The sequence below is a fragment of the Hippocampus guttulatus genome, chromosome 13 (assembly GCF_054856545.1).
Source record: "Hippocampus guttulatus isolate MCC_2025c chromosome 13, RoL_Hgut_1.0, whole genome shotgun sequence".
Lineage (NCBI taxonomy): Eukaryota > Metazoa > Chordata > Actinopteri > Syngnathiformes > Syngnathidae > Hippocampus > Hippocampus guttulatus.
In genome coordinates this window covers 7,171,904-7,187,373 of record NC_141273.1, presented here as the reverse complement: position 1 = coordinate 7,187,373, position 15,470 = coordinate 7,171,904, and positions in this window count along the sequence as shown.

Genomic DNA, 15,470 nt, shown 5'->3' with positions numbered 1-15,470 from the left:
TTAAAATGCATGCTTATTCCTGGTGGCCTTTTCATTGATTTCATTTTTACAACTGACATACATTCTTCGGAATGTATGTGAAATAAATTGCAAAGGAAAATCCACCTAATTTTCTTGAGCACTTGCCCTGTTAAAGTCGTGTTTGTGTGTGTGTGTAACATAAAAGTGCATTGTGTAGACAGCAGGGGGCAGTGGATCCACATGGGAGTGAAGTCCTATTCGCCTACTCTTGAGCAAACGGGTCTTAAGGTGACCTTCAATCTTTTCATCACAGCCAGATGAGACACAAACAACAACACACACACCGTGAACATACATACTGTACATCGTGACAAAAGTTATTTTTTGTGTGGGCCGAAATGTCCCGCACGTTGCGTGCAAACAATAATTGAATTGCATTTCCAGGAGATGGATATGCTGCATACATCCTTATTGTGGTCTAAACAGACAGACAAGCAGATAGGCATCTTGAAGTACTTGGGAGGCATGAGTCCTGTGTTGTTTGGTCTCGGCATGCACCTGGTGATTTGCATGATGGTCCCTCTCAACTTTCCCTCAGGAATGTTTGCTAAAGAGCGTCCCGCAAATCAGTCATCCTTTGGCACTTGGACCAGGAGCAACGTAGCATGCTGAAATACTTCCTGTTTCCCAGAGAACCTGTAGGCTGGACAACTTTTTCTTTGTTGTTTCTTTGAAGACATTTTCTAAATTTGGGTGATTATGCTGAGAATCATTTTATACTGTATTCTTCATGCACCAATGATGGGAAGAAATGAAGTAGAAATTCTTTGTTGTTGGACTCAAGTAGATTTTTGTTTTCAGGTGTCTGCACTTGAGTATTACTTTTTTGGGCCGACTCTATACTTTTACACCCTACATTTGAAAACATCTCTACTTTCTACTCCTCAGTCAAAATGGACTTGTTGCTGTTTTTAGCCTCTAATGTAGAGCAGGGTTGGGCAACTTAAATGCTGGAGGGAGTCCACGAGTTCTCATCAGTGCTACTACAGGGTGGGGAGCACATCGAACCACACACTTCATAACCAGATGTATGACAAAAATACTATTTTAAAAATGGACAAAGTAGGTGCAAAATACATTCACTCAATATATTTCGTTTTGATAATACATTTTCATTGCACGGATGAAGATCCGCAACCCAACAACAAAGGGTGTGAAGCAAACAAATTACTGTAACCTCATACTGTTTTGTTTTTTTCACTGCCAAGGGCTCTTTTTTTTTAAATTACATTTGCTTTTATTCCAGACAAGAAAATACAGTTTGCTGGTATAATCAATATGATTTTAAGAAATAAAACTGTTGATTATATATTTAAAAAACACACATATTTTCAGTCTTTAAACTGTCATATTTGTTTTCTTGATTAAAACCCTTGTTTCAGGTGCCTGGGATTAACCTTAAAAAATTGAAAAATACTCCTCAGGTGAACTCAGTGATACACCAAACTACATCGGAGAGAAAACAAAATATTGTGTCTTGATGCTAATTGTTATTTCATATGTCTATAGAGTTTCCCATTGTATGTTAGCATTAAGGTGGTGGTTGCTTTGTGGTTGTTTTAAATAAACATTTTTGTTTTGTATACATATAGTTTGACAGTAATCTTCAGATGAGAGTGGCAAAAAAGGGTTGGAAGAATATTAATTATATCTGCTACACTGCCACTTGTGAGGTGAATTGAGTCAACTGATGCAATGCAGTGCTCATATCTCAAGTCAGGTCACTCCTATCTCAAGGCACCACCCGCTCGAATCAGTGACCGACAGCTGAGCTCAAAAATAATTTTCTCCTTTCGGTGTAAATCGGTATGCCGGCTTTCCGGCTGCAGATGGTGTTGAGCGCTTGGGAAGGACAGCTGCGAAAAACGCGCCAAGGTCTGGAAGTCGATCACAGGCCAGGAATGTATGGATTCTCGCCCCTCCGACATCGATGATGACATCATCTGTCATCGTGCAGGAGAGATTCCTAAAGCATTATGAAGACAGGGTGGTATGCTATCGCTCTACTTGGGACTCCCAGTCTTTGCCCACCAAGTTTGAAGCAACCGCAGTCCATAAGCGAGGATTCGGGGGGGCAGTGTTGCCCAAAGAGAGGCCCCCAACTTTCCATTTGCCTCTTCCAAATTCTGTCATTTAAGTATTGTGACCTGACTCTCAAAGCCCACGAGTCCCCACCGAGGTGGCCTTATTAGATTATATCCCTCCATGTGAAAAGGAGCGCCTACACGTGCTTTGTTGCGAACATGATTTAAAGTGTGGTCAGAAAAGAGCAGAAGCTTACGGCCACAAGTGGTTTGGAGAAACGGCCTTTTTGCAAGAGATTAAGTGTCCCGCAGCTGGTGGCTGCCTGTATTATAAATGACCTTAGAGGGAGGCTGATTCAGAGAGTTCGAGGTCCTACTGGGAGGTGAAGCCTGATCATACTCGATGTGTCATGAAACATTTCAGGCCGTGTGCTGTACTTCTTGTGTCAGGTTTCTAATGTACACTGTGGTGCTCTCATGCGTCAACTTCATCATTTACGATGTACGACTCAGGGCTCAGAGCAGCAGAACTTCAAGGTGCTGCGTTTACGGCTGTCTTCCTGTCTACTCGTTGACTTCAAGCATTCCCTTGGCCATTGAGGTGCCAGCTGCAGTTTTAAACATGGAATGTATGAAATGGGTGTTTCGAGCCACTGGACATCACCAATCACTCAACCACCTCTGCTGGCCTAAACACTATCGGAAGCATGCAAGACTGGAGGAATATGCTCTGATCTCTGGTGTTGTGGTCAGAACCCGAGTTGCAGCATTCTGAAAGAGCTGCGGCTGTTTGATGCTCTTCTGAGGGAATCCAGTCAGAAGACCATTACAATAAGAAAATAAGAAAACCTTTATTAGTCTCGCAATGGAGAAATTCCCGATTCACAGCAGAAATAACCTAGTTTATTGGAGATAAAAGTATGGATAAGCGTCTCCTGTTCTGCTTGGAGCATTCAGCACTTCATCTACAGCACAGGTGCCAAACTCTGGTCCTTGAGGGCCACTATCCTGCACGTTTTAGATGTCACCCTCCTTCAACACACCTGATACCAAAGATCAGGCCCCCTGCAGAGCTTGCTGATTGGATTGATTGAATCAGGTGTGTTGCCTTTCCATTGAAAAACCGTTGGTTTGTAGTACCATTTGTTAGGTTTTGCCTGGTGGTAGAGTAGTTGAACCCCAAAAAGCAGGGAGGACTTAACAGGATGTATTTAACAAAAATACAGACTCAGGCAGACACAAACAATGATAAACACAGTGACAAACACAATGATCCGACACCGACTGCTCGGGCAGGGAGTCCTTTTAACATAACACTAACTAATGACATAATGACCAACAGGTGTGCCACTGCAGGATGAGCTCTACAGTGACACCTGTTGGTCACAAACAGAACCACCCTAACACCATTTTAACATTTTACCTTTACCACATGCTGAGAGGTACACACAGGACAGCTATGTTCGCCAGCACTGTTGTTTGAAAGCATACCCGAAGCAAGTAAAGGTGAGTCAAGCCCGCTTTTGTCGGGGTTAGGTTCATAAAACCAGTCATAAACTCTGTGCTCCATAGTTAAACAAACCTTGGTGGGAGTCTTGCCAGGTCTTACATTATGGATGGAACTAGCCAGTAATGAGCCGATGTTGGTCCCTTGTCAGACTGTTGGCCATTCCGCAAGATCTCCTCACATGGACTGGCTGTCTTCCCTTGAACTGGTCTTGCTGGGCCATAAAAAAACGCAAATTGCACCCAAGTGACCCGTTGATGAATAGAACCCCTAAAGTCCCGCCATACCGAGACTCAGTTAGCGCTCGTTGTATAGCTTCAGTCATTGTTTTCCACATACTGGGGCATTTGTGTATTCCTTATTTCCAGTTAAAATGATTTCCACAAATGTATTCGCATCTGGCCAGCACATGTGCAAATTCTTCTTGTGTAGTTGTGTAGTTGGTTGGCTATAGACCGTGTTTACGGTCCGAAGTCACAGATCATTTTAAGCTTCATCCTCCTTGAAGTCTGAAATGAGAGGCTCGCGAGAGGACCATCTACAAGCAGGAAGATGAGATTCTGTACATCATTTGCTCTTTCCATTTTCATTTTGGCCTTCAAAAATCAAAAACCAAAAATGTGAATGACTATTATTCTACCCGGAGAATTAGTAAGGTATTTTAAGATATAAGATATCCTTTATTTGTCCCACACTGGGGAAATTTACATAATTTTTAATTTTAACTTGCCCTCTATAATCACAACCACACGATTCGCTAAAAGTGATCCATCATCAATATAATTATCCGGGACAAATGTGTTTGAAGCATTATTCAAATCAGCTTCATGAATTACATGCGACGATATGGGTGACATGCTTTCACTGGTGTTTGTCCCTCTGATTGGTTTGTTTTCAACACATTCATGTTCACACTCCGCACGGAATACCACATGTTCACTAGTATAGTAAGCTTGGCGATAATCACTTCAATAAGACAGCTTTCTCATTCTTCTTTCAACCACTGTACAATGTGAGGAACTGTGTGTATATATATATACAGTATATATATATATAGATAGATAGATAGATAGATAGATAGTGGATTTCACCCTTTCATGCACCCTGACAACATGATAAACTGTCCACCGTAGTAACCGCTGTCCCCAAAAGGGCTAAAAGTCTACACACCGCTGTTTAAATAAGTAAATCAAATTTTTGGGATGTATTTAAAAATAAATAAATTCAGCAAAAAAGATTCAGCAAATCTACTCCAAAACCTTTTCCATCATTAATTTAAAATATAACCTATCCAACTCACTTGAAAAAAATTAATCTTTTTGAGGGGGGAAGTAATAATGAACAACCGAGATAATGCGGTTGCATAAGTGTACACAGCCACTTAGAACTGGAATGTTGCTGTGTTCAGAATTAACCAAGCACTGTAAAATTCATGTTAAATGGGAGCTCAAGGGAAGTCATGATGTGAGGTTTGTTGTTGGGGTTTTTTTTTTTCTGTTTTCTAGCTGAAGCTTGAATCTTTTCCTCTAACATTGATTGGTATTTAAACCTGTTTCTAAATCCCCTCCACCTTGAATTATGGCCAATATGTCCAAACCTGCTTGCATTGGACCAGAACACATTTTTGGGATGGTTCAAGTGTGATTTTTTTTCTTCATAAGTAAAGGCTTCTGTCTTGCCCGCTACCCCACTTTTCAGACGTATGAAGAAGACAGGAGAATGCTGTTCCATGTGGGCCTACTAAACAGCCAGTACTTGCCATAAATTTCTGCAGTTTGTTCAATGTTGCTCTCATCCTTTTAATAGCCTCTCTGACCACTTTTCTTTCTCATCTTTTCATTATTTTGGAAGGATGTCCAATTCCTGGTAATGTCACCGTGCTAAACATGTTTTCTCACTTTGTTGATGACTGCCTTCACTCTGTTCCATTATGGTTAATGCTTCTTAAAAATGATGTTTCCACCCTTCTCCTGGCTGAAACAAGATCCCTCTGATGCTGTGTAAGCTCTCTTGTGTACATGAAAGGTTTCAGCAGAGGAGTTCAGGCAGGCACTGCGTGCCACACGTTCCATATGCCGTCCTCGAGGTGAACTGCTTTTAAATGTGAACGTGCCTGAAAAACGGTCCAGTACACCCGCGACTGAGAGGAAGCTTGTTCCTGTCTGCCAAGTCATCGTGAATGTGGATTGCTGGTGTGGTAAGAGACCACCCCGGTGAGTGAGGAGGAACAGAATGCGCCTCTGTTCTTGACTGACAGAAAGATTGACATGGTCCTATCAGCCACCGCTTCCAAACCTTGTCCGGCGCAGTTTTAAATAATAGCAAATTGGCATCTAGTAAACATTGGTGGTGTGTTCTCGGCTTGATTTTCTTGCAGCCATATGTTCTCATGACTCTTCATGAAACTACTCACCGCCACATGTGATCCAATGGCGTGGTGAGGCACTAATACTACAGTTAGATTTACACATTTACGAGGCAAACAGAGTGGTGTATTTGCCGTCACATTAGCGGATAAGCTCAGCAATTTATTTTCAAACATGTATGATGTATTGAGAAGCCTCTCTGATGTATGTGATCCGGGCTCGTCTCTGCTTTCTTTGTTAAGACCTAATGGGTGACAGGAGGAGTCTCTCATGATCTTCAGATCTTAAATGAAGGAGACAGCGACAACATTGTGTGTGTGTGTGTGTGTGTGCGTGCGTGTGTGTGTGTGTGTGTGTGTGTGTGTGTGAGCTGCCTGTAAATGTGTCTTTTTGGCAACCGGTAGTAAAGAAGCCACGCCATCAAAGGTCACCACGGAGAGTTCTGGGCGAGACACAGGCAAACACAACGGCCATTTTGCTTCTTCTCATTTGTCTCAGGGCATGACTTCACAGTCGTGTTTATGCGATGGCAAAAGTGACTCATTTACCTTGGAAGGGAGGCGTTTAATGTTCACGATGAGCAAACGACGACCTCCTTGTGTTCTTTTTGTCTTAATTTTGTTTATTAGGCTCTGACTATTTCAAATTGTCCATTCCTAAGTGAAAGCTATGGAAAATTGCAAATACACTTTACAGTAGATTGGCTGCTGGTCAGTAAATACATCAAAATAAAAGGGTATTGACCTTTACCTTATACGTACATGGAGTGGCAAAGAAGGCACAAGCATTTGTACAATTAAAGGGCCCCTCTCAAATCAACACCTCCTTCAAATAAACCTCCAGTGCTGTGGGCATTTGAGTAAATAAATGCCCCCTTGGCACTAGTTGGGGAAGTACAGTAATTTTGTTTTATGCTGGTCGAACACAAAGCTGAGAAGAAGGCCCAAGAGTGACAGCGTCCAGGCAGTGATAGCCTCTAGGGAATAATAATAATGACGTCCTCTGTCATCAGCGTCAGACTGGCCGCCTGCTAGGATGTTGAACTTCCTGTACCTCAAGCAGGCCAACATATTCCGCAGACCTCGATGGATTCCTCTGACGTTTGAGGTCGCCCTTTCCAGACGTGCACTTTACAAGTCAGGCCAAAGGCTCCATAAGGACGGATGCATTTTGTCAGATGTGCAACTTTATCTGTGGATTGCGGTCGAGAGAGTTTTCCATCCGTAGAGTCAGTCAGTCGTGTTGCAGTCAAAAAGGAGGCAGCAAATTAAGATGACATCAGCATCAATTTTGCCTACAGAAAATTGTGGATTTTTTTCAGTGGTGGGGAGTAACAAAGTACAAATACTTTATGACTAACTCAATGCAAATTTTTGCGGGATCTCTACGTGACTCAAGTGTCCATTTTTCTGGTGACTTTTTACTTGTACTCCATAAATTTGCAAAAAGATACAGTGGTATATTAGTACCTCAAAATTGGTACCTTAACCAAACCACATAACTTGCCAAAGTACACAACCTGAATGCTAACACACAATGCTCACAAAACCACCATCAATGTTGGAGTAGTTATAACCCTTTGGGAAAAAAAACTGGTAATTGAAGAGGAACAGAGACACACACGCACACGCACGCACGCACGCACGCACGCACACACACACGCACACACAGACAATATAGCAATACTCACAGGCATATCTTCTTTATTGGTTGCATAAAAAAAGCTAATATTACTGCAGGTTACCGAGTCACTGAGTTGCGATGCTCGTTTTTTTTGTGTGTGTATATTCTTTGTGTCTGTATTATACTGCTCCCTAGTGGCCAAGGCATGCACACCTGAAGGAGCACGTTTTTTCTTGTTCCAAATTATCAACACGGATATTGGACATATACTGTACCTGAAATTCATTTAATATTTTTCAATCATATACATTTCTGCATCTGTGCTTTTTTACAGTTAAATCAGACCTTTATTTTACCAGAGTATTGTATTATTATTATTATTATTTATCTATCTTTACAAGTATCTATATTTCTATTTAAGTACTTCTGCCACTTCGAGATTTCGTGAAGGAAGCGCACGGCATGTCCATAACTCATCACAGCCTTCACGAGAATGTGGAATCACTCAGATCTTTTTGTTAAGGAAGCAAATGACATGCTAAAGAGCCTTACGCAACTCCAGGAGTTCCTGCGTGCTTGCGACGAGGAGATCCAACTCCAGTTCTGTTTAGGTTACTGATTAACGGTGTCCAGGCTGCCTCCAGATGTGGTGTGACCTAACTGCACACCGTCGACTTCTCTGATCAATGCCGCGGGAAGGGAGAGAGTGAGAGAGAGAGAGTGAGTGAGAGAGAGAGAGAGAGAGAGAGAGAGAGAGAGAAAGAGAGAGAGAGAGAGAGAGAGAGAGAGAGGACCATCCTATTCTCCACCAGCCTTCATCATGAGGTGTGACAGAACATAGTGAAGAATAGAATGGACCTTCTGAATCATTCTCATTGCGAAATGGCAGACAGCTGGCCCCGGGCCCAAGCAAGCAAGCAACATTGACCATCAATGATTACCAAAGCTTTCATGCACTGTCAACAGATCAACAAAAGCGGCAGAAGTACTAACACTCTGTACTTGTATACAAGTACAAATACTATAATATTTCCATATTGACTCTCGCTCAATGTGTGACGTGCACTGGAGCGTCCTCTTCAAAGCAATACATAGGACCAAGGTGGGGTGCAACATTCCATTTGGCCATTGTGAAATCGTATCTATGGAATGACCATTTTCTTACAAGTAAATATTATGTATGTGTATATAGTATATAAAACAATAAGGTGGGAAACGAATGCCTTCAAAATTAATCCGACCTCATGTGCGAGGGATAACATCAAAACACCATGTGTCATTTTTCCTTCACTTGAGCAACACAGTGTTTATTTTCAAAGGCAGGCTTGACATAATGGATCAAGGCTCAATGTGCAAATATCCAACAGACACTGGTTTATTTGTGAGTATCAACGCTGTCATTCTAGTCTCCGTTTGTCCCGTTATGAAATCCCCTGAAGCCCTTCCAAGCACAAAACCTGCTGCAGAACAAAGTGTGCGAGCCAAACTTTGCTAAACATCTAAACATCCCGCACAGAGAGGACGTATATCGGGTTCATTCGGACACGTTTTGATGCAGAACCACCGCCGTTCCCAGCTTTAATCTTATCTGAGGGCTCACGGGGTTAAATCAGTCCAACTGAGGTATGACCTTGTGACCTTTACGTTACCTCATTGTCAAGCCTGTCGTCGTCATGGTTCTCCGACTTGTTTTCACTCATTGGGTAATTGACTGTTCCTTTGATGAAAGCCGTTAGGAAGATTGGTGGCTTTCACCCCCGAGATTAACACTGTGTCCGTTATCGTGCATGACCCCATTCGCAATGAAAGAGGGATTAAGTGCAACCTCTTTGGCGTTTCATTACGTAATATATTATGGCTGTTTTAGAGCTCAGCAGTTGTCATAGGAAACAGACAGATGCTCCCACTCTCTTCTAATCGATGGAATTTTTTATAGGGTAATTTGTTAATGGAAACCTGTTCCAAAAGCTTGTTGATTGATATGACAGTTAAAGGTAAGATGCAATGGACTGTTTAACAGGTGTTTTTCTTGCAAACCGAAACCTCACAAGAGCAGTCCAGTGGTTTAGCGTCTGCTTCAATTGTGAGGGTTGAGGTTCAAATCTCTCTGTCGTAAAAGTGCTTCCTAAATATTTAACCCTTTCATGCACCCTGTAACCTGATAACATGATAAGGTGTCCACTGTAGTTACAGGTTAAGATTCCAAATACTTGAGCATTCCCCAAAATTGATTTTTTTCTTTTGATGAACTTACACATCAAAGTGCATAAAATCATTTTTAAACCAGCTTTTTATGTTATGATTTTGTTCATGGCGGCCCCGTGGTCAAACACATCAACCTCACAGTGTAGAGGTACCGGGTTCGATTCCAGCTCCGGCCTTCCTGTGTGGAGTTTCCATGTTCTCCCTCGGCCTGCGTGGGTTTTCTCTGGGTACTCCGGTTTGCTCCCACATTCGGAAAACATGCATGGCAGGCTGATTAAACACTCAAAATTGTCCCCAGGTGTGGGTGTGAGCGCGGATGGTTGTTCGTCTCTGTGTGCCCTGCGATCGGCTGGCAACCGGTTCAGGGTGTCCCCCGCTCCAGCACCCCCCATGACCCTTGTGAGGGTAAAGCGGATCAGAAAATGGATGGATTTTGTTCATGTCATTCATGTAATTGATAAAGCACTATTTTACTAACTCTACCGGTATTTTATCAGGCATTTTTAATAGTTGTAATTGTGCTCTGAAGCTGTGTCACTCAACATACACGCATCCCTTGAAAAGATAGCACAGCATTATCAAGGCAAATGTCCCATTTCTTAAAAATGCTCCTACCTTAACTGTCCTCCAATTCTGAAAAAGACTCAGTTCCACCAGTAGTTGATGCTGTACTGTGTAATCTATTGCAGTAGCTGATAATTCCTCTAACGAGTCAACATCAACTCCTGAAAAGTCTATTCCCTGCCCTATGAGGTGTTCTGTGCAGCGGGTATGTTTTTAGTAGCTTACGTTACCATGTGAAGTCATGAGGATCAGCAAGATAAGCTAACTCACCTCTCCTGGCATTTGAGACTGTTTAGCAGCATGTCTGTCTGCGGGCTTATTAAAACTTGGCTCCCTAATGAACATTCGCCCTTGAAGCCTGCTGAGCGCTTAGTTCAGCGCAGGAGACGAGGCCTTGCACGCACGGGGCGTCTTCCTGCTCCCTACGGAGAGCTGGGGTATAAAAGTCAGCTGTAGCGGCAGGCTGGGGGTCGAGTCATATGAACATTTTTACATTACATTACACTGGAATGTTAATAAAAGACAAAAATACGTTTTGGGGGGGGGTTCATTTTTATTTTTTTACACAGAGCATATGGTAGAATTTTTGGTCCTTTGATGACATGATGAGTGATTAAATCCTCAATGCCGCTGCAGGGCTTGTCCATGTGGGCTAAATTTGAGCCAGAAACTGTGCTACATCAACACACCCTCGTGTTAGCATTTGCATGGGAAGGCTGGACAAAGTCGAGATGGGTTGTGTGGGCCTGTAGACAACAATGTTGCACAACAAGCAAAGAACACCTCCCCCTGAGGTTCAATTTATGAGCTAGGTAGCAATGAAAGACATCCAAGGGCGATGTGACCTAGTTAGTGCTTGTGGACGTCCTGTGTTGCGTGATCTATTTATCGTGTAAATGATAAAAGACAATTATTTACACTCCTGCTACTGTGTGTTGAAATTATGCATTTCACTCATCATTCTTTCAACATATCATGCTTAATAGCAAAGCCACTGCTCAGTGTATTTGAACTTCATTTTTGAATAAATGTATGGCTCCAAGTAGCTGCTTTCCTATAAATTACTCACAGGTCATTACCGTCTCCCCTGTTGTATTTATGGTTTATTGTTTAGGTGTGGAAGGCCCGGTGGTCCAGTGGTTAGCGCGTTGACCTCACAGTGCATAGGTCATGGGTTCGATCCCTGCTACAGCCTTCCTGTGTGGAGTTTGCATGTTTTCCCCGGCCCTGCGTGGGTTTTCTCTGGGTACTCCGGTTTCCTCCCACATTCCAAAAACATGCATGGCAGGCTGATTCAAAACCCTAAATTGTCCCGAAGTGTGAGTGTGAGCGCGGATGGTTGTTCGTCTCTGTGTGCCCTGCGATTGGCTGGCAAACCGTTCAGGGTGTCCGCCGCCTACTGCCCGAAGATAGCTGGGTGAGGCTCCAGCATACCCTTCAACCCGTGTGAGGATAAAAGTGGATGGATGGATGTTTAGGTATGCAAACAATGTTGTTTCATCACTGATTTTTTTGTGGAAAATATCTACCGCAGAAATACATCCGGAAGCACTCAGCAATTTAACGTTTCGATGCTCAAGACCTGTGTAATGAGTTATGTTTTTGTTTAGATTACATTTGGTTTTGTTCCTTCATGTGCCCTTATTGTCTCCACCTGTTCTCATCATCTGGGTCCCTTGTTTTTAACCAATCAGCTGCCTTAACCTTTTGTGTCTTGTCCAGGTGCTTCTCGTTGTCTCGCCACTTTGCTTGTATTTAGTTCCCTGGGTTCTGTCAGTCTTTGTTGGATCATTGTGAGTGTCTGTGTGCTCCTCTCATGTTTTGTTCCTCTCATCAGTTTTTGCGACTTTGGTTTCACGGGATTTTCATGACTTTGTTTGTATACTTCAGTTAGTTTTTTTCCCCAGTGTACTCCTGTTTGTATTTTTGTTAAATACATTACATCTTTATTGTCCCGCCATGGTCCTCCCTGCCTCCCTGCTTTCTGAGGCTCTCCACCTGCCACCACCTAAAACGTGACTGAAGGTATGTGGAAGTGAGTGAAGGAGCGAAATTAGTCATGATTTGCTGCCATCGACCTTTTTTTGCAGAGGAGTCGATTACTCTCGGATGTTTTTCTTTTAGTAGCAGTGCTCTGTCCCTATCCCCCTGTGAATATCAGGGGAACACTGCACTACACAGTCATGCCATTGCATGTGGGAAAAGAGAGCCACAGTCGCTGCACTTTTCGATAATTTATTTAACACTGAGAGAACAGTAAAACACAATGAGCTCACTCACACAGGATCTGCTGTCTGCCACAGAGTTGTCGAGACGCCAATTAATGTTACGTTTTTTTGATTGTGTTCAAACATTGTTAGTGCATGTTTTAATACGTTTAAATGTGTTTCAGACATGTGGCAGTGGTAAAACTATGAACATGTATTAATACAGTCCTTGTGGTTTGCAATCTTTCGATACATGTATCAAGGCCCAAAATAACTAGTAGTTTTTCAGTCAGGTGCAATTTTGCTCATCAGAGACTTCATTTGAGGAGCGAATAACTCATTTTGAGGAGCAATTTTTGCAGGTTTGTAATAGGGACCAGCAGGCCTAAAAAAATAAAAAATATGATCATATAAGTGAATGTAGATCTGCAGCTGTCGAATACTTCAGTAGTCGAGTATCCTACTGAAAATTCAATTAAGTAATTGTGTGTTCGGATTCACGCACACGCACACTCACACACACACACAACGGGCTCTCTTCCCTAATTGGTTATGCGAGATTGTTTTTTTAAAATGAACAATCTGATGTGAGATGGGCGTAACAAGTTACCATTCACTCAGTGAGTCCACCGCTACATCACCGTGCTGCCCCACTTTGAAGCCAAGTCGGCTAATTTGCTTCGTCTTTGGGTAAGGTTCAGGCAGGTTGGCGGTTTGTTCCGACTAAATGGACTATGCGGAAAAGGTTTAATGGATTGAAAAATAACAAATTTATCATGCTTAGTAGGAAGCCGGTCAGGTCAAATTGACCACATGCGGAGGGTTAAATCGCATCATAACTTTCTGGTTGCTCGACCTTCAATGTTAATTGGGGGCAGCGAAGAAGACATTTCATTCATCGTGCAGAGCACATGACTCTGAGCTCCGCAGCTAACCAAGCGTGAGGCCTGTCCAGTGGGACTGGCACTCGTCAAACGTGAGCTTGATATGAAACTGAACGCTACATATGTGAAGAACGCGGCTTGAAAACGGAGCCAAAGATTAGTAAGGCCCCGACGCACTGCACCATACCAAACCAGTGTGCTGTCAGTGGTGGGGGTTGCTGGAAGGCACGTGTCATCCGTGAGTCAACCGCTAAATGGGTTTATGCATCATCTGTTCCGCGCAGTAAACAGCCTTTTAAAAACGCGCATTACTCAACGGGCTGAGGTTGGCTATCAAAACAATCGACGGATTTGTCAACCTTTTGTGGTCTTGCGCACAGTCGCCGCGCTTTGCGTGAGAGAGGGTGTGATTTTAATTGTGAGAAGATCAGAAAGATTGAAGAGATTTATGGCAGACAATGTGGCATCTGCACAAAAACATTTCAAAGGAAATATTTGAGGCTTCAGCGTGGTCCAAATTCCTTGCCGTTCTGTCATTGTTTGTGCCTGGAGACAATTAGTGTCGTTAAATGAGGAGGATACAACACATTTTACAGGTACTGCTTCAAAACCTTTTTAGGACCTACATGACAAAGATACATCACTGGTCTTTGAAAAGTGGTGCGCTCATATTCCTACATAATAAAAAATTCGAGGAGGGTTTCCTAACCCAATTGCTGAGTAGCTTTGGATTTCGATCAGATTGGGTTGCTATTACCCAAGGTTGGGTTAATTATTTTGACCCAGCAGATTGGGTTGAAGATTGGATTTGGGCAAGCTGAAGTCCAGAAGCGGGTCGCCAGATGAAATACATTTAATTTATACCCCTTTTAGAAAATTCTGGCAGTGGCTGAATGGCTCAGTGGGGAACACTGCTGACTTGGAACACAGATATTGGGGTTCAGATCCGGGCCAGGGTGGACGGCCTATTTCTGGCAAATGGTTGTGTTGTGTTGCATCTGATTTAAAGACTGTTCTGGACCTGCTGTGGTGATCCCTGGCAGCGGAAAATTGCTTCTTCTTAAAAGAAAATGGTACCACTCTTCTAATTTTTAACCACAGCTTTCATGATACCTAGTACCGGTAACCTATTTCTGTTAAGTCAGATAAAGATCGCACACAAAGGATATAATATTCCATCCATCCTTTTTCAATACCGCTTATCCTACTCAGTGTCACGGGGAGCCTATCCAACCTGACAATGTGCACCGACGGATTATACCCAGAATTTTTTATATTTTTTATTTTTGTCAATCACAGGGCACATATAGCAACAGACAACCATACACGTTTGCATTCACACCGTCATTGAGTGGGAACTGAACGCACAGCCTGCACAGACCTCAGGCCTATGTATCAGTAAATCATCAGTGAAAGGGAAGAGTAATGCAAAGTTGTTTCCAAAACATTTTTTATCGACCAGCTGCAACATGATTATTCCCAATATATCACAATATCCAGTAAGAGGCATTTATCCCAAATTTTGCTTTTACAAAGACAACGTTTTGAATGACTTGCTAGAGGGGTCCTCATTCAACAATTTTTATTACTAAGGTTGTAGTTTGCAGCTGTGTTGAATAGCACGTGTCATCATGAGATGTCTTATTTTTTTCTTTTCTCTCTCTCATCTAACATATTGGGGGTAGCTGCTATTTTATACATTTTAATATAATTTTAATAACACTGTTATTAATACTTTATTACCATTACATTTTACATGTACCGGTAACTCTTGTATTGGGTATCATTCTGGACAAGTTGACATAGTGGTCAGTAATGGTGTAGCAGAGAGGGAGTCAGGGGAGTCGTTGCCTCTACACTTTTCAGGCTGTTGGAAGTGTCTATGAATCTCTTCAAGATATGTTTGCTCCAGTACTTGAGCAAACATATATTGGGGAGTCATCAGATATTTGTGTTTTATGGCAAGTCGTCAAATTTAGCTGGCCCGCGGTGTAGATAAAAACACAAATTGTTTGCAATTTAGTGTCAGCCGTCATCGTTCCTGTACTTATTGTTTTTTCATTTGATTT